The sequence below is a fragment of the Myotis lucifugus genome, unplaced genomic scaffold (assembly GCF_000147115.1).
Source record: "Myotis lucifugus unplaced genomic scaffold, Myoluc2.0 scaffold_34, whole genome shotgun sequence".
Taxonomy (NCBI): Eukaryota; Metazoa; Chordata; class Mammalia; order Chiroptera; family Vespertilionidae; genus Myotis; species Myotis lucifugus.
In genome coordinates this window covers 284,798-309,699 of record NW_005871082.1, presented here as the reverse complement: position 1 = coordinate 309,699, position 24,902 = coordinate 284,798, and the positions used below count along the sequence as shown (strand labels likewise).

At 52.9% G+C, this 24,902-nt stretch overlaps 1 long non-coding RNA gene across 3 annotated transcripts in view; it reads left to right on the top strand.

Annotated features, from left to right (window-relative positions):
* Positions 1 to 4,214: 4,214 nt before the first annotated feature.
* Positions 4,215 to 24,902, top strand: part of LOC111825591 — a 29,790-nt gene continuing 9,102 nt past the window's right edge. For 2 of the 3 annotated variants that reach the window (XR_002828783.1, XR_002828784.1), the window contains exons 1-2: positions 4,723 to 4,861; positions 9,377 to 9,482. This is a non-coding gene — a long non-coding RNA (uncharacterized LOC111825591). Of the gene's footprint in view, positions 4,301 to 4,722; positions 4,862 to 9,376; positions 9,483 to 24,902 lie in introns of those variants that run through there. The other variant, XR_002828785.1, reaches the window with a different exon arrangement.

Genomic DNA, 24,902 nt, shown 5'->3' with positions numbered 1-24,902 from the left:
TTGTTCTTTGGGCTCTTGCAGCCAGACCTTTTGGGGAAGGGAATGTTTAGAGAAGTTTCTAGGTTTCTGACTGTAAATACCAGGTGGGCCTCAACTAGTGGAGTCTTTTTTCAACCGTTGAGCTGTGGACCTTCATACCACCTTTCCCTTTGCTGATTGGAAACTTCTGAAGGTTTAAAGACAGCCAGGTACGCAGCCATCTGGGCATGGAGGAAAGTAGGGAGAGAGTAAGGAGTGTGGACCAGGACTCCTCCTGCCTTTCCACCTCTGCCTGGCACTCTCTCCCCACTGCTGAAGAGGGCACTGAAGGAGGAAGTGAAGGAGACAAGCAGCCTGCCAGGTGCTGTGTGATGTGCTGGGGAGAAGCACATTATGCCGGCCAAGCTCTAGTCCAGCCTATGAAGAGGGTGTGATGACTTCCATTTTATGGATGTGCCAACTGAGCTCAGAGAGGTTAAATACCCAAGGCTATTCTTGATATGCAAGTCAGGCCCAGGCAGCCTGAAGCCTGGACTCTCCTATGCTGCTCTCTGTCCAGGGCCTCTGACTTCTGACCCGCAGGGCCCAGGTCTCGATGTGAGCCTGGCCAGCACCAGTGAGCAAGGCTGTCCACAGAAGGGGCACTGGGAAGCCCCAAAGAGAGGGCATTTCCTAGGCTCGTTTCTGGGGACGCATGGTGGTGCTGTCGAAGCAGTATGTCCAACCCGGGGTCTGGAGCAAGGCTGTTCTGCAGTCTCTCTCAGCTGCCTGCCACCCCCATACTCAATTAAAGAGTGAGCCCAGCTCTGCCTCAGCTCTGACTGAACAGAGAGGTGGGCAGGAAGCAGGCGGGGGTTCTAATTACCATAGGGAATATTGCCACTACGAGCTTGTTTTATGGAAAAAGAAGTGACAATGAACTCTTGGGCCTGCCTTGGTTGTCCCGTCTCTTTTGGGGTCACTTACTTCTTCGTGGGTACCATACTGTGGACCCACTGCAGGCCATGGCTCTGTGGCAGCCCATTCTCTCACACACTGAGCATGTCCCGTCCTTGCTTAGAAACCTTCCTTGGCTCCCTGTTGCCTACGGGAGAAAGTCCAAATTTCTTAGCATAGCAAGCAAAGCCCTCCACCATTTCTCCATTCCAGGGGGAGACGATTTTAATTTTTAAAAAGTTATTACATATACATGATTAAAAAAAAATTCAAACAGCATGAAAAGATACTCAGTCCAAAGTCAGTCAGTGTTCTTCCCGGTCCAAGACTTCAGCGCCCCTCTTCAGAGGCTCCTGAGCAAGGGGTGTGAGTGTGTGTGTGCGTGTATGTGTGTGTGTGTCTGTCTGTCTGTCTTTGGCCCACACCTACGTTGCTTTGGTTCCTTGGGCTACTTAAGGGAACCCCTGTGTGGCTTGGGAGGTTGTCTGGAAGGAGTGGGGTGGGGTGGTGGCCCAGGAGGCCAGGTGTCCCTGGCAGTGTGCAGTGCCTTCCTCACCGATAGCTGCAGTCTTCTCCTTCTCCCCCACCCATGGCAGCTTCGAGAAGCTGGCAGAATTGCTTTCTTAGGTGACAGACTGGGAAACTGTGGCTAAAAGAAAAAAGGGAGGGAGAAACATACTGAGTGTAGCCTTTGGTCCTGACCGTGGGCTAGGCATTGTCATCGACTCTCCTTTATCGCGGCAAACTCTAAGGCCACTTGTTCCTTTGACAGGAAAATACCCACAGTAGGGACTGTTATTACCCCCATTTCACAGACAAGGCAGCCAAGGCACAGAGCAGGAATTAACTCACCCCTGCCTGGCCGCACTCCTCTCACCTGGAAGGTCACCCCCTCGCGCCCTAGCCCCACCCTCCACTGCACTGTCTACCGTGCAAACCCTTCGGGCGGGGCCTGGGTTTGTGTTGCAAGAAGGAATGAACATCTGAAATCTGGAGCCTGAAAGCAGTGACTCAGGAGCCACAGCTCCAGGAGGCTGGGCTGCTCTGAGAACAGGTTTAGGTCACTGAGGGTGCCTGGGGCAACGCTGGCGGCCAGCACCCCAGGAGAGGCAGCTCTGGAATGCTGGGCCACGTGACCAAGAAGGAATTAACGTTGCGCCCCTGGGTCTCAGCCCAGACAGTCATGTGACCACCTCCTACAAACTCCACCCTCCCCCTCGTCTGCTTGGAGTCTTAGGCCTACAAGGCTCTGTCCGGCTGAGACCAGGCAGCCAATTCCTGACTCGGGCAGTTGCCAGCATGCCCTCGTGGGGGAGAGGGAGCCCTCTGGAATTAGGACCGTTTTAGGGGACAGAAAGAGAGGCAAGTGGGAGCTTCCCAGGGTAGGACAGAAAGGGGGAAAGCTGGGGGGTGGGGGGCAGAGCTGGAGCTGCTGTAGGGTCCTCCCCCTAACCTGGGATTAAACTGCCTGGCCAGGCCATGTGCCCGGAGGCAGCTTTTTAGGCTTCAGGCTGGTCCTGCCCCTGAAGGGCCTCCGTGAGGAGGGTGACCCACTGGAGCTGGGAGAGGCAGGGCAGCAGCTACTGGAGCTGGGAGAGGCAGGGCTCCTCCTCCGCCCAGGCACAGCCTTGTAACCGACTCCTACCTGTCCCCAGCCTGCCCCTCCCCCACCGAGGCAGAAGGGGTCAGCAGGGGTCTGCCCGCCGCAGTGGCTGCCTCCAGCACCCTGGGAACAGGGAGGGCTCTGACAGCCTGCACCTCCTTTTTTTAATCCCACGTGGTCCAGGTCAAGCCCTTCTCCCTGGGAACCAGCTGAGTCAGAGCCTGGACCTCTTATCCCTTCATCTCCTGTCCCACCTGCCAGTGGTTTCTTCCCAGGCCTCTCTCTCCTGGCCCCTCCCTCCCAGGTGAAGTGCCTGCAGCAGGGCTCCTGCTCCCTCAGGATGGCCGAGGCGGCTGGAGAAGCCCAGAGCAGGCTGTTGCTTCCGTCTGCAACGCCGCTCCCCTCCCCTCTGTCCTCTCTCACCCCCTGCTTCTTCAGTGCTTATCAGAGGTCCGTGCTTCAGTAAAAGACTTGGATTCACCCAACACACTGACTGATTGGTCTTTGGGTTGGAATCCTGGCTCTGCTGTTACCTTTGGGGGAGTTGCTTGATCTCTCAGGGCCTCACTGTCCTCCTGTGAAATGGGAATACCCCTCACGATGTTGTTGGGAGAATTCAAATACCTAGTGAGTGTCAGTGTCAGCACCGTCTCAGCTTGGTTCTTTGGCTGGTAATGAATGTTGGCTATTGTCACTCTTACTCTTGCTTGGTTCTGGTGCCCTCCCCTTCCTACTCCCTCCCCCCCTGCCTCCCCAGTGCTGGGAAGGGAAGGGGATCCTTAAGTTCTATGACCACAGGAGCACAGATGGGGCACTGGGGAAAGACCCTTCCAGAAGGTGGGGCCTGTAAAGGAAGGAGAGAGAGGGGAGAAGGGGGTGGGAGGCAGGAGAGCATGATTCCGCCAGAGAAGGGCAAGGAGTTAGTTTGGTTTGGCTGGAGCATGGAGAGGTGAGGCAGGACCAGCAAGCAGGACCGCCTGGGCTAAGCCGAGTGGCCTGGAATTAATCGTGAATGGCCATTGAAGGCTGTGGTACGCAGAGGGACACACTCTGATCTTTTCCTTAGAAAAGATCCTCTGGCAGCGTGAGGACTAGGTTAGTGGGGAAAGAGAACCAAGGTTGGGAAACCAGCGACAACGCAATTGCAATGATCCAGGCAGAAGGTGATGAAACCAAGTTGAGGTGTGTGTGTGTGTGAGGAGGTTGCATTTCGGGGAGGGTCTGACAGCTGTTAGGAGGAGAGATGGCAGGCCCGGTGCCCAGGTGCCTGAGGGAGAGGCAGAGGCAGAGGCAGGAGGAGCAAGGCTAGCCCTCAGCTCAGGTGCCCAGGGAAGGCAGCACTGGAGCAGGTTTAGGGGCGGAGGGAAGGTTAATTTTGGACACTGGCCTGCAGTGCTCTGGGCCAGTGGGGGGTGGAGGGGAGGTGGGGAGGAGAGATGCCAGGTAAGCAGGTGGACATGCCAATCGGGCTCTGCAGACAGGCCCGAGCAGGAGCTGAGAGGTGTTGTCTTCTTGTGGGTGGTGGTGGAGGTAAGAATTTGGATGAGGTCCCTGAGGGAAAGTGGGCAGAATGAGAAAACATGGAATGCTGGGAGGGGCTCCCCTTCCAGGGTTGGAGGGGGAGGAGCCTGGGGCGGAGAATGAGGAGGAGAGAGGTGGGAGGACAATAACAGGAAGTAGTGTCCTCTCTGCCAAAGGAGATGCCACAAGATGGAGATAAGGCCTGAGAGGTGCCCCTTCAGTGTGGCAGCAGGGCAGCCACTGGAGACGCTGGCCAGAGCGGTATGTGCAGGATGGCGGGGGGCAGAAGCTAGAATGCGGGGTGGTGTGAGGAGACAGCGGGTAAAATGTGGGGACAGCGGAAGGCCTAGCTTGTCCCTGGGTCTTGTATCTGAATGGAAACTGGCAGCCAGGGGACAGGTGGGGGTGGGTTTCTGATGGCAGTTGAGAGACATAGCATGTTTATAGGGAAAGGACTAGTCGAGAATGGGAGGTTGAATATACCTGAAGGGGAAGGAGACATCAGGAGAGGCAGTACAGGTGAGCAGTCATATCACTAATGGCCACCATTCATTCAGAGCTTACGAGGTGCCAGGCACTGTTCTAAGTGCTCCACATAGGCTAACTGTTAGCCGCTAACCCATCTAGCCCAGACAACAACCCTACAAAGTGGGTGCTATTATCCGCGTTTTACAGATGAAGGACCCAGACGCAGAACGAATAGCTTGCCGAAGGTTACACAGCTAAGGTGGTGCTGCTGGTGGGCCAGAACTTGAACTTGAGAAAGATGCTTCCAGCTGTGTGCGGAAGTCGAGAGATGGATTCTGGGGCCATGGAGCCCAGGTTGGAACCCCAGCTCTGCCATTCATTTGTTTCGCTCTCCTGTCTCTTAGTTTCTCCACCAGGAAGATGGGCATGAGAATTGTACCTGTTTCGTGGTGCTATGGGTGGACTAAATGTGTAGATGTCCAAAAGACACTCAGAGAAGGGCTTGGTACATAGAACACACAGGGGGAGGGACTCACCCAGGACAGAATGGGGTGCCTCTTACACTGGGGCTGGGAGAGGGGAGCTGGCCTGGGGCTGGCAGAGGGCCCTTTGCACAGCGTTCATCTACTTATGGGCTCTCTCCTGGGTCAGACAGGGGTCCTTGCAGGCAGGTTTAGAAGCAGTTTGTGCTAGAATCGAAGAAACCCTTGGGCCCAGATCCCAGTCTCTTCACTGAAGTCAGTAGCTATGGGGCTTTCTGCATGTTACTCTCAGAACCGGAGCCCCCTCCCAGGCCAAAGGGAGCACGATGCCCACCGGCCGGGCTGTGAGGAGGATGACACGACATCAGGTGTGTGAGGAGGCCTGCTCAGCACAATGTCCGACCCCAAATGACATTATTCAGACACTACCTCTTCCACTTCTGGGAACATCCCCGGGGCAGGGGCAGGGGCAGGCACTGTTCTGGAGTGAAATTATCAGTATTATTCTTAAATCCATAGCCGAGGACCTAGGTGCTCACTAAATGTTGATCAGATGAGGAAAGAGGGCGTCTCCAGCAAGGGTTAAGCAGCAGGTGAAGGAGGAGGTGCTGGGATTAGTCTGCTCTATAACCTATAGTCGTGGTCGGCAAACTGCGGCTCTTTGGCCCCTTGAGTGTGGCTCTTCCTAAGCCTTAGGAGTACCCTAATTAAGTTAATAACAATGTACCTACCTATATAGTTTAAGTTTTAAAAATTTGGCTCTCAAAAGAAATTTCAATCGTTGTACTGTTGATATTTGGCTCTGTTGACTAATGAGTTTGCCGACCACTGAGTCCTATACCATTAGATACCCTCAGCTAAGACAGCACTCTATAGGCTACAGGTGGGCAGAGCCCTAGTTACCTGCAGATGTGACCTGGAAGATGAGAGTGCGGGGGTCCTGAGCACCTGAGGCAGTGGGTGGGGCCTCTGGGCCAGGGCAGCCCTTGCTTCCCAAGACCAGTACCCTTGGGGCCCTGGCGCTCCACTCCGCCTGACTTGGCTCATTTCCCAGGTGAGGGAGGAGTTTGTTTGGGGGATAGTGTGGGTTCTGGGCAGGATTGGCATCATGGATGTGACCCATGCAGTCCCACCCGGCCCCGTTTTCGAGGGCGACTTCATGGTCTGCTGTTGCCGTCTTGAAATTCTGAAGACTTTTGAACAAGGGGCCCACGTTTTCATTTTGCCTTGGGCCTTATGTAGCCCGTCCTGGTTCTGGGGCCTGGAAAGCTTGTTTGTCTCCTTGCCCATATGGGAGGGAGCGCGTCTGTATCTGGCCTGGTAGGAGCTGGGAGGTGCGTGGTGGGGTGAGAAGGGTGGGGGAGGTCGCTGCACCTTTGTCCCTGCAGAGGCCTGGGGCAGGGGTGAGATGGGTGGTACTGAAGCCAGCATGCTGGACGCGGTCAGACAGCTGGGTCCGCATCCTTACCCTGCCGCGAGCTAGGGGCGCGCTCCTCGGTAGGTGCTGGACATCTCTGAGCCTGTTTCCCCATCTGCAGGATGGAAGTGCAGGCACCGCAGCACAGGTGGTATGAGGGTTAAATGAGGTGATACCTGGAAAGTGCCTGGCTTATAGTAGATGCTTCGCAGATGTTTGCTGTTGAGTGCTTGGCTGGGCCAGAAAGGCAGTTGCTCCTACTCTACAGCACAGGAGTCTGCTGTGCCCTCCAGAGGTGCCATCCGTGGAACCATCGTCCAGGAAGTGGGCTGCCAGCTCCCCTTCCAAAGGGGCCACACCTTTGGCCACGTCTGGGCCAGAGCCTTGCCATTTCCAGAGTGAGCAGAGGGAGAACAAATTCTAGGTCCGGTCCAGGCTGCTGGGCTTTGCTCCAGGGCCCTCGGTGATCCTGCCCCTCACTCCCCGACACTGGTCACACCTTAGTTCCCCCAGAATCTGCATACTCTAATGCAGGCCTCACCCCGTAGGGCAGCGCCCCCTCTGTCCAGAGGCCTCCCCCTCCAGGGGATACAGCTATGGGCTGAGGCCACATGCTTCCTTCCTCTCAATACCTGCTTGTTCCCCGCCCCGCCCCTGGGCTTCTGATCCTTGATTTACCCTGAGCTGGATTAAGACCTTTAGCAGCCCTGAGAGATGAGAGGCTAAAGTGTACCCCCCCCCCCACACACACATAAAATTCAAAATAAAAGCCACCCTAAACCTTATAATCTGTCTGAGGAAGTCCCACAAAGTTCTGATTTTCCCCAGGATGACTACTTCCTTACTATTTTGAAATACTGAGAATCAGACCTTAAAAAACAAACAAACCAAATCAAACACTTTGTTGATGCCCTTTTACCGCCAGTGCCCTAAACACATGCTTAATCTGCCTATTGGGTAACTTGGCCTTGCCTGCCCCGTCCCCTGTGCCAGAGCAGGACAAAGGCCTGGCCTGCAGTAACAGGGCAATGGGCCACTCTGCCCAGAGACTCCCCAGGGGAGAGGGAAGCCCTGAGCCAATCAGACCCTGCTGGGGAGGTGACATCAGGAAGCCCAAAGGTTCCACCTCTTCCCCTCCCTCCCCACACCCCACCCTCCCTCACCTTCCCACCTGCTCAGCCAGGGCCAGTCAGTCCTCCAGCTGGTTAAGGAAGACCCAGCCGTGTTAGTCCCCAGGTCTGCTGCCCTTCACTCCACACCTCTGGGCAGATCTCCTTGCCCCAGAGGACTCACCCTCCCACTGTGAGGGAGGGAGGGAGCAACTGCAGGAACTTCTGCAACTGGCTTTTCCAGATCTTACTTGCAAACTCTGGTTAAAAATAAACCCCGCGTGTCTGAGAAGGAGAGGGCAGGAGGGTGCAGTGGTGGGAGACTAAGAAGGCGGCAGAAGGCTGTCGCTGAGCAGGAAGACCAGGCCTCCTGAGCACTGTCAGGACCTGCCCCGGAGAAGGCTGATTGGAGCACGCTAGAAAATTCCAGGTGGGAGGGACCTTGCAGAACACTTTGCAGAGAGAAAACGCCTAGAAAGAGAAGAGCAGCTTTGGCCAGCGTCTCAGTGGTTAGAGCATTGGCCCATTTACATGGAAGAGTCACTGGTTCGCTCCCCACCCCTGGTTGGTCAGGACATGTGCAGGAGGCAACAGGTCCATGTGTCCCACACACATAGATGTTTCTCTCTCTCTCTCTCTCTTTCTCTCTCTCCCTCCCTCCCTCCCTCCCTCCTTTCCACTCTCTCTGAAAACAAATGGACAACATATATCCTCATGAATAAAAATAAATAAAAAAAGGAAGGGAAGAGCGGGCCATTTCCCCAGGGCCACCAGCAAACAAGTGGCAGGTGGAACAGAGCCTTCTTGGCCTCGCCCACGCCTCCCATTTCCCTGAGTGAGACCTGAGGGACCACCCTCTGTCGCCCATCTGCTCCTCCCCTGAGCACGGCCTGAGAGTCAGAGGGCACCTCCACATCTCCACCCGCCCACCCCTGTCCACTCTCTGCTCAGCTCTGTCTCCCCTCCCCCAGTGCCCGTCCAGCTGGTCTCCCTCTCACCTCTCCAAGGGACAGGCATTCATTGAGTGCCCAGCACAGAGCATCTGAAGCCCTGCATTCCTCCTGGTAATAAACCAAAGCTGGAGATGAGATGTTTTCTGAAGGAAATGTCACATTCCAGGGGAGAGAAGGAAAGGAATGAGTGGATCCTGAGCCCTTCATGAGTGCCAGGCATTTCCCCTGTGTGACTTCCAAGCCTTCAAATAGCCCTGCAAAGCATTGTGGGCGCTTCCGTCCTAGAGATGAGCCCAGGAGCCCAGCGGCTGAAGGCTCGCGCTCCAGGTCTTAGATCAGCTGAGCTGGGGCTGGAGCTGGTCTCCCTCCCTCCTGCAGCTCCACAACCTCACAACCCAGCTCTGGTTGTAGACTGGGAGCAGGGAGAGAGGCTGAGAGTGGAGTTTGATGTCCTTCGCCCTCTAGCCCTTTGGGGGAGAGGTTAGCGTGGTCCCCTTCATGCTGGGGGATTAAGGTTATGTGTTTACTTCCTCAGCAAGTGTTCCCCTAGCAAAGGCTGTAAAATCAGAGATGGGGTATTTGGAAGGAGCTCATTTAGGCTCTGGGATCGGACAGAAGAGGGTTCAAATCTCTTCTGTACTAGTGATCTCAGAGCTTTCACTTTTCCGTCAAGCAGGAAGAATAGTGCCTCCTTCTCAGCGTTGTGTGTGTTACCTGCTCTTGAAGCGGCTCCAACTCCTGGCTGCTCTATGAAGGAGGGATGGCCACCATGTCCTGTCCTCAACAGCCCTGCTCAGCATGACAAAGGGGATCAAATGCGACAATCGATGATTGTAAACTGTCAAGTCATCTATAGCTGTCCGTTATGACACACTGAGCCTGTTATCTCCCTATCTCTCCGCTTTCAGGGTTAGTAAAGGCAGTTGTGGGATGACAAGCCGAAGGCCAGAGGTTGTTGGTGAAGTGAATTTTGTTCCAGAGCCCTGAGACTCCTGAGCTGTGGAGAGGCCGCAGGTGGGTGGGGTGTTTGCTTTGCCTGTGCCCTGGGGAGAGTCGAGAAACTGGCTCTGCCAGGCTGCCGAGGGAGGAGCAGGTGCTCACATGACCTCAGGGTAGAATTCACCCAGCGCCCTGCCAGAGTGCTGGGCCCCAGGGCCTGTTAGTCCACAGGGGCAGTGACATTCCCTTCCCAGCTGATTCCACCGCTGAAGAGGAGGGGCTCCTGGCTGTCTGGAAAGCTGACAGGCCACACCTGTTGGGATTCTTGTTTAGAATCAGCCCGGGGCTGTGGGGAAATTAGAGGCTGGGGGAAGAGGTGAGCAACCTTCGCCAGGGGCCCATGGCCTTAGGAGGAGGGGGTCGCCACAGAATGAATGACACAGCCCCCCCTGGCTTCTGTAATCACTTCCCTCATCCCCAGCCCCCAGAATATAAACAAAAAGGAACTTGGGGTAGATACCAATCTGGTTGAAGCAAGGAACTGTCCCTGCCAAACAGGAACGTCCAGCCCCCTCAGCCAAGCTGACGTCTGAGTTATGTGGGAGGAATGAGAGCTGAAATCAGGCTCCCAGAGGCAGGAAACATGGATTGTCCTTGCTTTGTCTGGTCATCTGGCCAATGATCATTTCTTCAGCATTCAGAATGTGGTCATAAATAAGCCAAAGTCCTTGTCACTGATATGCTCACAGTCCAGCGGGGAAAAGTTCCAGAAACCCACAACTTGGTAATAGAGAGGTAACGGCTTTAGTTTGGGCAATTTGGCTTGTGTTTTGACAAGTGAAGAGGAGTTCACTGCAGAGGGAAGAGGAATTCCCAGGTTTTACCTGCACTTGAGCCTGGAGGAGCCCGTGTACACCATTTCCAGGACTAGATAGACCAACTTCAGAGCAGAGCCTGAGGAGTGGGCACGTCTGGTGGGCTTCTGAGCACAGCCCCTCCTCATTGCTGAAATAGCAGGGACTGCAGAGCCATGCGTGGATTTGGTCTCAGCTGAATTCATGTGCATCTATCTATGGGCAGGTCACAAGCATGTCTGATAATCATGTATGACCTCTTTTCAAGTTATAGTTTCCCAGTGGGGCAAGTGAGAGTGAGGTTTCCTCACTAATTCCATCAAAGGGAAAGTCAAGACACTGAAGAGTGATTTGCCCACAGTTTAACAGCCACCTATGGGCCAGCTACTACTTTCCAATTGTTACTCCAAGCACAGGGGATTCAGGAGGAAGCAGAGCTAAGGTACTGCACCCACCCAGGAAGCTTACATGCTGGTAGGGAAAACCACCAACAAAGACATATATCTAGCCCAGCTAGTGTGGCTCAGTGGTTGAACATTGACCTATGAACCAGGAGGTCACAGTTCGATTCCCCGTCAGGGCACATGCCCGGGTTGTGGGCTCGATCCCCAGTAGGGGGTGTGCAGGAGGCAGCTGATCAGTTATTCTCTCTCAACATTGATGTTTCTCTCTCTCTCTCCCTCTCCCTTCCTCTCTGAAATCAATTATATATATATATATACATATATATATGTATATATTTTAAAGACATATCTAAATATGTCAGGTGGTGGTAAGAGGTCAGGATTGACAGGATGGGGAGAGTGTCGTTATTTTTTACATACAGGTGGTTCTGGAAGGCCCTGCAGGTGAGGTGACATGAGGAAAGAGACCTGATATATACAGGAGGCAGTGTGTTCCAGGCCGCTGGACAATATCATCAGAATCGCACTGAGCTGCATTCACCTCTTTAATCTGTCTGCCTCTCTTGCTCCCTGCAGCGAGGCAGGAACTCTTTGAAAGAGGGAATGACATTTATTCTTCTTTGGGTCTTCAATTTGGAATATGGTCAAAATGTTGCTTGTATATTTCTGCCTCCCCCTCTAGAAGGTCTTTTGAGACACTGACCCTCGACCCAGCACAATGCCTGGAACAGGATAGCAGTTGTTGACTGTCTTGCAGATGGAATGCATGATCAGCGGCTGCAGCGGGAGGGGGGGCACAGGCCCTGGGGACAGAAGCAAGTCCTAGGAGGGAGGCAGGAATGAGCTCCAATTTCAGTCCCTGTGGTTGATTTGGTGACCGTGTTGTCTTCCACAGAAAAATAATTATAAACATCTCTATTGTGCCAGCTGCTGTTCTAAGCACTTTAAATACATGAATGCCTTTAATCTTCATAAAAGCCCTGTGTGATAGGTACTATAATTGTGCCCATTTTATGGCCAAGGTTCTGAAGCACAGAGAGGTTAAGTGGTTTGGTGAAGATCACACAGCTAACAATTGGCAAAGCCAGGATGTAAATCCAAGAGTCTTGTTCTTATCCTCACCCTATGGATTCATACCCATATCCTTACCCCAGAGACTAGTGCCCTAGATCTTCCACTGGGGTGTTTGCGCCCTCAGAGTCTCAGGATAAGCCAGTGGGTTTTTGAGTCCAGGAAGGTCAATATTAAGTAACGATTTCAGAAAAAAATAAATATTTCATTATAGCTAATTTAAAACATTAAAATATATATATTTTTATTGATTTTAGAGAGAGAGAAAGGGATAGGGATAGAGAGTTAGAAACATCAATAAGAGAGAAACATTGATTACCTGCTTTCTGCATGCCCCCTACTGGGTATTGAGCCTGCAACCTGGGCATGTGCCCTGACCTAGAATTGAATCCGTGACCTTTTGGTTTGTGGGTCGATGTGCAACCACCAAGCCACACTGGCCGGGCAAGACATTTTTATACTGCGATGAAACAGACATGTTATCTATATATATAAAAGGCTAATATGCTAAGTGTCTGACCGTTTGACCGGTAGCTATGACGTGCACTGACCACCAGGGCAGATGCTCAATGCACAGGCATGGAAACATGGAACAGACTGATGAATCTCAGAGGGAAGGGGGGAGAGGGGAGGGTGGGAAGAGATTAACCAAAGATATTATATGCATACTAGAGGCCTGGTGCATGATTCGTGCACTGGTGGGGTCCCTCTGCCTGGCCTGCGGGGATTGGGCCAAAACCGGCAGTCGGACATTCCCTGAGGGGTCCCAGATTGCGAGAGGGTGCAGGCCAGGACGAGGGACCCCATCGGCCTGGCCTGCGGGGATTGGGCCAAAACCGGCAGTCCGACATCCCCTGAGGGGTCCCAGAAATACATATATGTATGTATTTCAGAGAGGAAGGGTGAGAGATAGATAGAAACATCAGTGATGAGAGAGAATCATTGATTGACTGCCTCCTGCATGCCCCTTACTGGGGAACTAGCCCGAAATCCAGGCATGTACCCTTGGCCAGAATCGAACCTGGGACCCTTTAGTCCGCAGGCCAACGCTCTGTCCACTGAGCCAAACCGGCTAGGGCCAGATGAATTCTTAATATTAAAAAAGGGGAGAGATTTTCAGGAAATGCCACCGTGATGTGATGGTGGGTTGTAGGGTTTCTGTCTCTAGGCCCCCTCCTCAGCCCCTAGCCCAGGGTGAGCTGTCATAGTCTGTGACTTCCTTGAATCCCAGCACACACAGAGTCCCATTCACTGTGACTGTCTGTATGGAAGTGAGTCGGGGTCTATGTCAGGCTGGGTGGCTGTGGGAGGTACTGATTTCCGATTATTCTTCTGTGGGCCTGGGCCAGAGGGGCTGAGGGGGCCAGGCGGGGAGGGGGCTGAGCCTTGGCTCTGCACAGAAGCCTGCACAGGGTTCAGAGTTTCTGATTTGTGCCTGTGGGATGGTGTAACACCATCGAGACAGTAACCCAGGAGGCAGGAGGAACGGCTCGTCCTCGGCGCCGTAAATCCCCCACGCAGCCTGGCATCCGATTTGCAGAGCACATCCTTAGATGCTCCCTCCTGCAGAGTGAGAGGCGTGTTCTGTGGCCTGTTTTCTGTGTGTCTGTGTGTGTCAAGCCCGGGATGTGTGTCCTCCCTGCCACGTGCCACAGAATGGGTCCCCCTGGGGAGACAGTGCCCACGGGAGTTTCAAGGCAGAGCAAGATGACACCTCCACCCGCTATTGACAAGATGCTGATGTGCCTCTCAGAGGACCGGGCTGGTAATTAATGTGCCAGCTTCTTCATTGACAAAGCAAAAAGCAAACATACAAGGAAGGGAGTGAGTCACAGGGAGACAGCCGTGATGGGAGAAAAAGGGCAAGATGTGTGGAATGTGTCCGGGGGACGCGAAGGGCGCGGGCAGGCAGAGCTGAGAGGGAGGGAGAGGGACCAGAATTGCCTCTGTGAGGAATTGTACGCGTGAGAGAGAAAGCGAGGTGAGGGACCCCGCGAGAGGGGAATGTGTGTGTGTGACTGACAGCGAAGGAGGGAGAGGAGGCGGTGCAGGGGGGGAGGGCAGCGGGCCTCTCCCCTGCTTCTTCAGCCACTAGGGCTTCTGGAAAGCCCTGCCGTTCGGAGTGAGGGACAAGCAGGAGAGGTGAGATTTCATTACCTTTCCCTTTGTGTGATGTTTCCGTGTTAGAAAAGAAGACCGGAGCTATAAATAATCCAGTCACAGCTGCAGCATCCTGGAGGTTTATGGTGCAATGCCAGCCAGCTTCGGGCTTGCGGGGGGGGGAGGGGGGGGTTGCCTTACAAAGCCAAGATGAAAGGCTGACTCTCCTGCACTTGGTCCCCAGTCCCAGCCGGATCCAAACCACCCCATCCCTTTCTCCCGAACCACAGAGCTCAGAGGGAGCGGGGGTGTGGAGGTTGAGCAGGTAGGGGGGGTGGCGGGGGAGGGGGAGAGCAGCTCACAAACGCACAGACCCCCCCTGGTCCTGGGCAGTCTGGAGCCAGACCTGGCTGTCACAGCAGGAGCTGGTTCTGAGTGGGAGCCACTTTGCTCACTGCCTCAGACAGGGGCAGGCCTCTTGTGCCTGGTGGGGCTGATGTGGCCCAGTCACAGACGGGCTCAGGCCTGGTGAGGAGGTCCCTGAAGTGTGGGGCCATGCTCCCCCCGCCCCCCCCAATTCCTGTTCTTCACTATGGGCTGGGGCCTTGTTCCCGGTCTCATCAGCAAAAACCAGCTGTACTTGGTGCGAGGCTTTGGGGGGGCTGGGCCATCTGTCCTGGGAGACGGTGCACACGGGCTGGCCTGGGGACGGGGCCATTCCCCCAGAAGTCGGGGCTGCTGGATGGGACGGTGACACTCAGGGCAGAGGCAGCCACTGTGTCTGGGCCAGTCTCCGCGGATCACCTCCCAGGATCCGTGTCCAGCCTGTTGTGAGTGCCTATGGAGGAGGCGAGGGGAAGCAGTTAGGAGCTCGGCCACAGGCTTGTCCCCAAGAGCCATAGGCGCTGGAGAAAGAGGAGGGTGGGGGCTCAGGGAGAGGAGCTGGTTCAAGGCACCCTTGCTACACGCCTGTGCCTTCCTGCAGTCCCTGACCAGGACACTTACCTGGCTGTGTCCCCCACAAGCCCTAGGCCAGTGGTCGGCAAACTGCGGCTCAGCAAACCGCGACTCGCAAGCCACATGCGGCTCTTTGGCCCCTTGAGTGTGGCTCTTCCACAAAATACCGGCTCTTCCACAAAATACCGACTTCTGCGCATGGGCCATGAAGTTTCAATCACACTGTACGTGTGTGCCCGCATGTGGTATTTTGTGGAAGAGCCACACTCAAGGGGCCAAAGAGCCGCATGTGGCTCGCAAGCCACGGTTTGCTGACCACGGCCCTAGGCCTCTCGAGGGCAGGGAGCGTGGGCAGGTTGCTCTCACTGCAGCCCAGTGAAGTGTGAGCCCTGACCCTGGTTTACGGGCATAGATTCCCCAGGAGGGTAGGACTCTGGGGCTGAAGTGCACACAGGCCCCTGGGCTGGAGCCCCAGGCGGGGCTGGGTGTTGTGGATAAGGTGGGGCCAGACTGCACCCCACTTGGTTCTTTCCTGCCCTTCCTCCGGCTGCCCCTGGGTCTGAGGATCTCCAGGCCTCCCTGTCCCCTGCCCCTCCTGTCACCAGGCAGGTGTAGCCCAGTTACCTTAGGCACCAGCCTGTCACCTTAGCGATTTCCGCTTTTCTTTTCTTCTAATTCCCTGAGCAAATATTGAACATCCAGAGAAACATCCGAATCCTGAATCCTGGACATTGGGCGGGGATAGAGGTGGTAATGCAGCTGGCTACTCCCCGTGGGGCAGCTCAGGCAAGATAAACACACGTCAGCTGCAGGTTTCTGGCACAGGGAGGCTGCTGAGGGGGTGGGGTGCCCCCCGGGGGCGTGTAGGGCCCCTGCCCTCAGAGGATTCCCCCAGGAGGGGTGTCTGTTGTATGACTGTGGACGTCCAGAACAGTAACACATGGGCTGGGTCTTTTCTGGGGCCAGGCAGTCTGTCCTATTTCAGCCTCCAAGGGAAACCACGCCTGGCGGTGGAGCACACGTAGTAGGATTCAGTCCCCTGGCGTGACTCAGAGGCAGCTCAGCTGAAAACACAAATGACCTCAGAGCAAGCTTGCCTAATTTCGTGCATGGCAGGAACCCCTCATTCAGAAGGGGAACCGAGAGGCTCTGACGGCCTCCCTGACCGGCAGCTTAGATGCATCCTCCCTGATGGAGGCATTGCTGGTGCACCTGTCAGGGGACCACCCACCACAACATGCATCCTCAATGTGTTCTGGGTGGTTGTGCCAGTCAAGTTTCTTACTACAAACAGCAGAATGGATTCTGAAATCCTTCAGCAGAGAAAAGATTTGTTGGAAGGATTTTTTAAAAATAAATTTTTATATATTTTTTAAAAATATATTTTTATTTATTTCAGAGAGGAAGGGAGAGAGAGATAGAAACATCAATGATGAGAGAGAATCATTGATCGGCTGCCTCCTGCAGGCCCCCTACTGGGGACCGAGCCCGCAACCCAGGCATGTGCCCTTGACCGGAATCAAACCCAGGACCCTTCAGTCCCCAGGCTGACGCTCTGTCCACTGAGCCAAACTGGCTAGGGCTGTTGGAAGGATTTGAGGATGCTCACAGCAGCAGCAGAAGTCTGGAGACACAGCTCGGAAGATGAGCAGGATCCAAGAGATGCTGGGCAGTCAGCATCATTGCCTAGGTCACACCACAGGGCAGTTTGCTTAGAATGCCTTTGCTGTTACTACTACCCGCCTGCCATCCATGGTGTGATGATGGTTCATTTTATGTGTCAATTTGACTGGGCCACAAGATGCCCAGATAGTTGATCAAACATTATTCTGAGTATGTCTGTGAGTGTGTTTCTAGATAAGGTTCACATTTGAGCAGATTGCCCTCCCCAGTGTGGGTGAGCCTCATTTAATCCATTGAAGGCCTGAATAGAACAAACATCAGAGGAAGGGGGAATTTTCTCTCTGCCTGACTGCTGAGCAGGGACATGGGCCTTCTCCTGACCTTGGACTGGGACTTACACCATTGGCTTTCCTCACCCTCAGGCCTTTGGAGTCAGACAGAAACTTACATGTTGGCCCATATATACCCCGCAGAAAGGGAAATTCTCAACCCCAAAGCAGGAAAGAAATGCTCTGGATGGTCTCGGTTTCGCCTCCAGAGCTCATAGAAAGATGCCTCTCTCTTTCCACCTCTCCCTCCACCCCCTCCCCTTAACTCTGCAGAGCAGGAGGCTGGCCCCTGGGGCTGCATCAGCTGAACTTCCAGGCCTCTGCCTTCCGGTTGGGTTTCTCTAATAGGAAGAGGAGATGCAGGGCAGGAGGAGAGAAGTTGGGGGATTTGTTCCCCTTGCTTCCTCCCTTTGCAGCTATGGCTCTCTCCAGCTTCCAGTCACCTCCTTTCCTGTCCCATCAGGGTCTTCACCATTCCTTTTGGTTCCCCTTAACCCTGGCCACCCTTGGCAAATAGTCACTTGCCCTGTTGGAGAATAACACCTGTTTCCTGTGGGGACCCCAAAGAATATAGTAAGTTTGGAGATTGAGAGGCAACAGAGCTCCAGTGAATGCCCACAACACAACGGTACAGATGCACAGTGGAGGCAGGCAGCACGATAAAGTGGCCAGAGTGTGCGTGGACTTTGGAGACAGACCAACTAGGGTCTGAATTCTCAGCCCAACTCTTACTGCCCGTGTGAACTTGGCCAAGTTCCTTAACCATGCTGACCCTTCTTTGCTCTTCATCTGGAAAATAAAAGTTAATCTTTATCTCAAGGATTTGTGAGAACTGAATGAGAGATGTATTAAGCACTTGGTGTTTAGGAGACCAGTGACGGCAAAAAGGATTCATTTTATGTGCCAGCCCCAATTGGTCAGTAAGGGGTCTTTGGCTCTCTGTGTTGAGAAGAATTCTTGACATCTCATCTTGGTCTGGAGGTGATGGGTACACTCAGGATTGATTAGCGATGTCTGTCACATTGTGGACAGGGAAGTGGCAGTAGGTTGCCCTTGCCTTCTCTATAGCAGACACTCACTTAATGGTACCTATTAGTTTTCCTATTTTTTGCTCCTTAGGAAGGGAAGTAGAATTCTGCTGGGGTCAGAAAGGCCGGGATCCTGTTTGACCGTGTCCATTCCCAGCAGCTCTGTCCAGGGCCTGAGTCATTGCACCACCTCTCCTGGCACAGCGCAGACATGTCAGCACTGTGGCCTCTTTTCTTTAATCAGCAAACAGCTTTGCCCTGTCTAGGATGTTCAAGGTCTTTCTCCTGGGACCGCCTCTTGCTCTTTTCAACCCTCAAATGCCCGACCTGATCCTCCCTGCCAACAGATACAATTCTCTCTCTCTCTCTCCCATGGTCACCACCTCTTTCCCCTAGGAAGTTATGGATGTAATATATATTGACTTGAATTTCTCCACCCTTGTCCCTGTCCTTCCATTTTCCAAATCTTCCCCATTATCTCCTGCCCCAAACTTAGGGACCCAACATTATCCCAGCATCACATACCAGAGCTGGTTGAAGATAGGGAAGGTATCAGAGAAATAATGGCCACAGGCATCCTATGATGCAAGCTGGAGCCTCAGTTATCACCAAGTCATCTCTGGAGTAGCAAGAAGGTAGAGGGAACAAGGAACCCTTTTCAAAAATAATCTCTAGTTTCATTGGTACATAGGAACAACCTTCATTTGTTTGATTACAAGAAATATTTATTGAGCACCTACTATGTGCCAGGCAGCAGTGCACAAAACAGATATATTCTCTGTCCTGAAGGGGAGACAGATAAGTATAACCGAGTGGGTGCTGGGCAGTGCAGTCATGTTGAGATGGAGATGAGCACAGCAGGGACTCTAATTGGAGTGCATGATGGGACAATCAGGGAAGACTTTCCTGAGAAGGCAGCTCCTAAGCAGAGGCAGGAAGGATAAGAAAGCTCTTCCAGCTGGCAGTGGAGGCACTATATGCAAAACCCTGAAGGTGTGTGTGTGTGAAGAGCTGCCTGTTGCTGGCAGGTCACTGTGGCTGGGGCTCAGCTGGAAGGGAGGATGTATTGCAGAGGAGCCAGCTAAGGAGTCCAGATTTGCCTAAAGTGTACACACCCCTTCCCCCTATGCCCTGTGAGTCATTGGAGTGTAGTGAGAGCTGATTAATGCTAGAGGTGGGTGGACAGGAGCTGCGGAGTGGGGATGGGGACAGGGGGGAGGCAGCCTGATGAATGAAGGCTTTAATTCAGCCTTACTGATAACTGGCCAACCCAACCATCAGGTGCAATTTAGGGTAAAGCAGGCATTCACTTGGGCATTTTCTTTCTCCAAAGACTAAGTAGGCTTGCAATTATCCCCTCCTCGTATAAAGTCCCTAACACCCTTTTTCCCCCTGTTCAGACCTGCTTCTTTTTGGAAAAATGGGAAATGGTGGGTCTGTAGAAATATGTGTAGCTATATGTGTGTGCCTGTGCATGAAAGTGTCTCATAAATGTGTGAGGAAGTGAATAAATGGGAGTGTGTGCTTGCATATGCATGAAAACGTCTTTGCTGGTGCCATGTATGGGAGGATATGTGCATGAGACTATATGCCTCAGTTTATGTTGGGGAACATGGATGCATGCATGTAAACCTGTGTCCAGGAGAGACTGTGGGTGGTTAAGAGTGTAGGGGACTGTGAGGTGTGTTTGCAGTATGCATGGGGTTCTATGCAACTGGCCACCATGATTGTCTTTGCAGGAGAGAAGTTGTTGAGCTGAGAATTTATATTAACCACAGCAATGAAATGCTGAACTGTCTCCCTGCTTTCCCGTCTTATGCTCTTGTAATCCATTCTCCACCTAGCAGCCAGTTTGAGCTTTTAAAAATGCAAATCAAATCACATCACTTCTAAACTGAAAACCCTCCAGTGGCTTCCCACTGCATCTGGAATAAATCCAACCTTCTGACTATGGCAGGGGTGGGCAAACTTTTTGACTCGAAGGCCACAATGGGTTCTTAAACTGGACCGGAGGGCCGGAACAAAAGCATGGATGGAGTGTTTGTGTGAACTAATATAAATTCAAAGTAAGCATCATTACATAAAAGGGTACTGTCTTTTTTTTTTTTAGTTTTATTCGTTTCAAACGGGCCGGATCCAGCCCGCGGGCCGTAGTTTGCCCACGGCTGGACTATGGCCTACACAATGTGTCCCCACTCTGGTCTTTGAAGCGTTGTGATCTTATTTCCTCCCACTCCTTGGGCACCCCCTGCCTTAGCTACATAGGCTAGAGCCTTTGCACCCAATGTTTCCTCTCCTGGACCCCTTTGGCACTCAGTGCTGTCCTGGCTCCAGGTTTCAGCCCAACATGTATTATCAGTAAAGTCTTCTCTGACCTCGCATTTTTAACTGGCATCCCCCACCCCCATGTCCCATCACTCTGACTTTTTCTCCTCCCCAGTGCTAGGTCAATTAGATCAGAAGCAGATGTTGGGACAGAATTAGGTGTGCACTGGGGTTAGCAGGGAGCAGCCCCTGAGAAGAAATAGGAAGAATGTGGATTGGGTGGGACAGGTGGGGCCATCAAACCACAGTGCAGATCTCATAAGTTCTCTGCCAGTCCGCTGGGGTGCCTGGAGCAAAGACTGCCCATCACAGGAGTTCTCAGTTGGGTGGAAATGGCTGGACCCTATACCACATCTAGCTCCACCAAGGGCTGGAACCATCAACTTAACCTTTATCATAAGTATGTATGTATAAAAAAAATAGTATATGTAGGGTTTGGGGGCAACCAGGCTGGCGGCGGGCGGGGAGGGGGGGCAGTTTGGGGCGATCAGGCCAGCAGGGGGGCAGTTAGGGGTGACCAGGCCAGTGGGGGGGGCAGTGAGGGGTGATCAGGCAGGCAGGCAGGTGAGCGGTTAGGAGCCAGAGGTCAGGCAGGCAGGTGAGTGGTTAGGAGCCAGAGGTCCAGGATTGTGAGAGGGATGTCCGACTGCTTCGGACATCCCCCGAGGGGTCCTGGATTGGAGAGGGTGCAGGCTGGGCTGAGGGGACCCCCCCCTGCATGAATTTCATGCACCGGGCCTCTAGTATACTATAAGATTCTAACTATATGGCATTGTAGAAAAGGCAAAACTATTCTGTGATATTACAGTAGTGGATATATGTCATTGTACATTTGTTCAAATACATTGAATATACAACACTAAGAGTGAACCCTAAGGTAAACTATAGACTTTGGGTGATAATGATGTGTCAGTGTTACAGATGCACCACTCCGGTGGGGATATTGACAGTGGGGGAGGCTGTGTGTGTGGGGGTGGGGTAGCAGTATGTAGGAAACCTGTGTACTTCCTGTTCAATTTTGCTGTGAACCTGAAAATGATCTAAAAAGTGACACCTATTAAAAAGGAAATCAAGAAAGAAAAGAAATCCTCATTCTCACTGGGCTTCTTCCTCTTCTCTCCTCATCCGCATCCTTTCCTTCTGCCATCCAGTGTCTTCTGACCTCCTCACAGGGGATGTGTTTGCGAGGCATGTCTGTCCACTTGTCCTTTTCTCCCGTGGTTTGGCTGGATCCTTGGTTAAAGATTTCCAGCTCAGGGGCCAGCCTGGCTGGGAGTTTCTTCCTCTCTGCCGAACTCGTAGGTCCCCACCCCAGCCTCCTCCCAGCCCACTGACCTTCTACAAAGAATGTCACCAACAGCTGACAGCCAGGAGCTGCTCTGTAAGCCGTGTCCTGGTATAAATATGTACCCTGACACCCAGCCGAGGTGAAGGCAATTCGAGATTGGACAGAGAAGAGAACCCTGGAAAACTCATTAGCACCACCTCCAACCAAGCTTAATCTGGCCTCCTGTGGTGTCAGACTGAAGCAAGAGGAAAACACCTTCCCTCTCTATCCTCCAGGGATGGATGTGAGAGGAGCCCACAGAATGTGCACCCCACTTCCATTTCCCAGGCCTTGATTAAGACTTCTAGGGGCACTAAGCTCTGAAAAGGTGAGGCCATCTCCACCCCCGTGAGCAGTGCAAATAAAATCAATACTAATTCACAAAGTAAATGTGAGGAAGTCCTTCAATATGTTTTTCCCCCCTGTGGTGACTACTTTGAAGTTTTGTATTTTTTGAAATATCAGATATGAAACTCTCACATTTTTTCCTCCTCCTTTGCTGGTTCCCTAAATGTGGGTTGGATCTGCATGTTGCTTTTATCTGTACGCAGCCTAGCTGAGCTGCTGGTGCCTGCCAGGCCTGCCATGTGCTGAGGCTACAGAGGTTGGTCCCAGGGCTGACCTTGAGGGTTTCAGGGTTCCTTCCATGGTGGGGAGGGTCACAGAGTCAGGTTCTTGCTTTGTATTGTGCAAGTATACTAGCTTGGGGCTGACGGGGGAGGGGGGTAAGTAGGAAGCAAACAGGGCAAAGTCTGAGATGGGCACTGGGAGGGGGCATTTTCCTTGGCTAAGGTAGCCCCACTTAAAAAAATCAAGCGAGTCAAATCAACAGATAGCTGCTGTGGTCCATATTTAGGCAAAAAACTAGTTGGGCTGGAGGCTTATTATGCCTGGGGAAGTAGTCCTGGGCTGTCCTGGGGGTGGGTCAGGCAGTGGAATGGAATGGTCAAGTGTCCACTGTGGTGCTGCCCATCAGCTCGGGTACATTCCCTCCTCTACCCGATCCCCCATTACAAATGGGCAAACTGAAGCCAAGGGCACTGCCCAGTGATGGAGGAGCCTGTCTCTCTAACTGGGTCAGTATTGAGATTTTGCCTCACAGGGCCCCCAGGGCCCAGAGCCTAGGGCTCCTCATTTGTGACTTATATCATCACCTGACTCCTTTCGAGGTTGGAGGGAAAGGTAAGCAGCCTACAGGCAGTTACGTCAACTGCACAGTTAGCCCTACTATGTGCTGTGCATACAGGTATATGCTTCAGTATATTGTCTCATCCACACAGCATCCCAGCAATGTGGGCTTTATGGGCCCCATTCTGCAGATGAGCTCAGAAAGGAAAAGAGACTTGCCCATGGTGACACAGAAAGCATTTGGTGGGAACTTTCTGCCCCCTGGAAGGGCAGCTGCATGAGTGCAGAGCCTGCTGGCTTCCGGCTATCACCCCAGGTCACAGCACCTAGCGCAGTGACTGGTGCATCATGGGCAAGCAATAAATATCTAGTAAAGAATGAATAAATAAATGATCAATGGACTTCTGGCCCCAAATCTGTGTTCTTTCCTGGTTTCCACCTCGCCCGGGGATCTGGGAGCTGAGAGGAGAGGCTCTGGGTGTTCCTGGTGGGCAGGACTCCCAGGGCAGTGCCAGGGAGAGCACCCGCCCGGTAAGGCTTTGCAGCAGGGCCAGGGCGCACACAGGGAACCCTTGCCCTCACCCTTGTCCTGCACAGTCAGTCCCGGTGGTCATGTGCAGTCCCTGAGGATGCTGGAAGGAGTTCACCACAGAATAAACTTATGGGCTACATGTCCAGTGATTCAGAAGATCCTGCTGTGCTGGCCTCCCTCTCCCCAAACCATGTTGTCGCCATGGCAACTAGCCTCACCAAACCAGAGCTTGCTGAGGGCATCTCAATTAACCCCTTCCTGGGTCCTCAGTTACACTTGGTTCACCCAGCCACATGTCCTGGATTCCCATAACGCTGATGTCCATGGGCCATCAGAAGTCGCAGGGTGGCTCTGGGGGCAGAAGTGTAAGCTTCAGGGTCGGAGGGCCTGGGTTGAATCTTGGGGCCAGTTGTGTGAATTTGAACACACTAACAAACCTTTCAGGCCTCAGTTCGCTCTTCTGCAAAATGGACACAGTGGTGTGTTCCTCACAGGGCTGTTGTAAGGGTTGGCTGAGGAAGCACAGCAACACCAGCAGGTACTTGGCTCAGAGTGCGCTGCAGGGAGTGCTGGTTACAGGAGGAGTTGCTTGGCGCACACAGCCAGCCCTCTCTCACCTCAGGGCCCCAAGCACATCAGGGGGAAGGCACACACGGTCACACACACACAGAGCAGTGATTCATCTGGAAAAAAGGAAGCCCACAGCCACTCAAACTGTACCAAGCCTGGAGTTGCCCTGGGAGATCCCTCAAACAGCCCATTTATTCACTTGTACTCAAACCTCTCCAGCCTCCTTTGAGCTCTTGGGCTCCTAGAGTAGAAACAAAGACAGACAGAAGGAAGCTGGTGGAGAAGGTGTGCACAGAGATCCGGGCTGAGTGGGGTGAGGAGAAGATGGGACTGGGCTTGGATGTGCTAGAGGTCAACCTGGCAGCCTGTGGGTATGAGGCCACCTGCTGTCAACTCCATAGAGCAAAAAGGTCCCTAGGGGAGGCGACAGCAGAGAGTGGAGCAGACAAGGCATTATTAATGGCCACTGTTTATTGAGGGTCAGCCAGGGGCCAGAGTGATAAACACAAATAAGGCCACATTCCCCACACCCGCGGCTTAAAGCATGTTGATGGCTCCTCCCTGCTGTCATCACAGGACCCAAACCCTCACTCGGGCCTGGCCCCTGCCCACCTCTCAGCTGACTCACTGTGCTCCCAGACACTCTGCCCCCAACACTCAGGCTTTCTATGGTTTTGGTTTTCAAAAAAACATGATTGGCCAGCCTCGGGGCTTTCGCCCACACAGGTGTTTCTACCTGGTATGCTCATGTACATCTTTCCCCAGATCATTTATTGTATTTTATTAATTTTAAGATACACGCTTTAAAAAGCCAACTTGTTACTCTGAAATAATTTCAGACTAATAGACGTTGCAAAAAACAGGACCAATAATTCCCATATTCCCGTCACTCAGGTTTTCCAAATGTTAGCTTTTTACTATATTGACTTTGGTACCGGTGTACCAGGTACTAGAGCCATCTCCAGTTGTTCTACTAATGCCTTAGTAGCAAAAGAAGAATTTTCTGCTCAGTGTACTATGTAAATATCTTGTTTCTTATCACCCACTGGTAGCCCCTAGTTATGATTCTTGCCTAAAACAATATTACAGTGGTGGGCAGATGAGGGGTTTCCAATTCCATCATTTGTTCCTACATTTGTTCCTTGGCATCCCTTTGTTAGGGCCGAGTGTTCTTTTCTTCCCCATTAATTTGATTATTTGTGTGTTTATTTCTATCAGATGGACTCATAGATGATTCTTTTATTCTT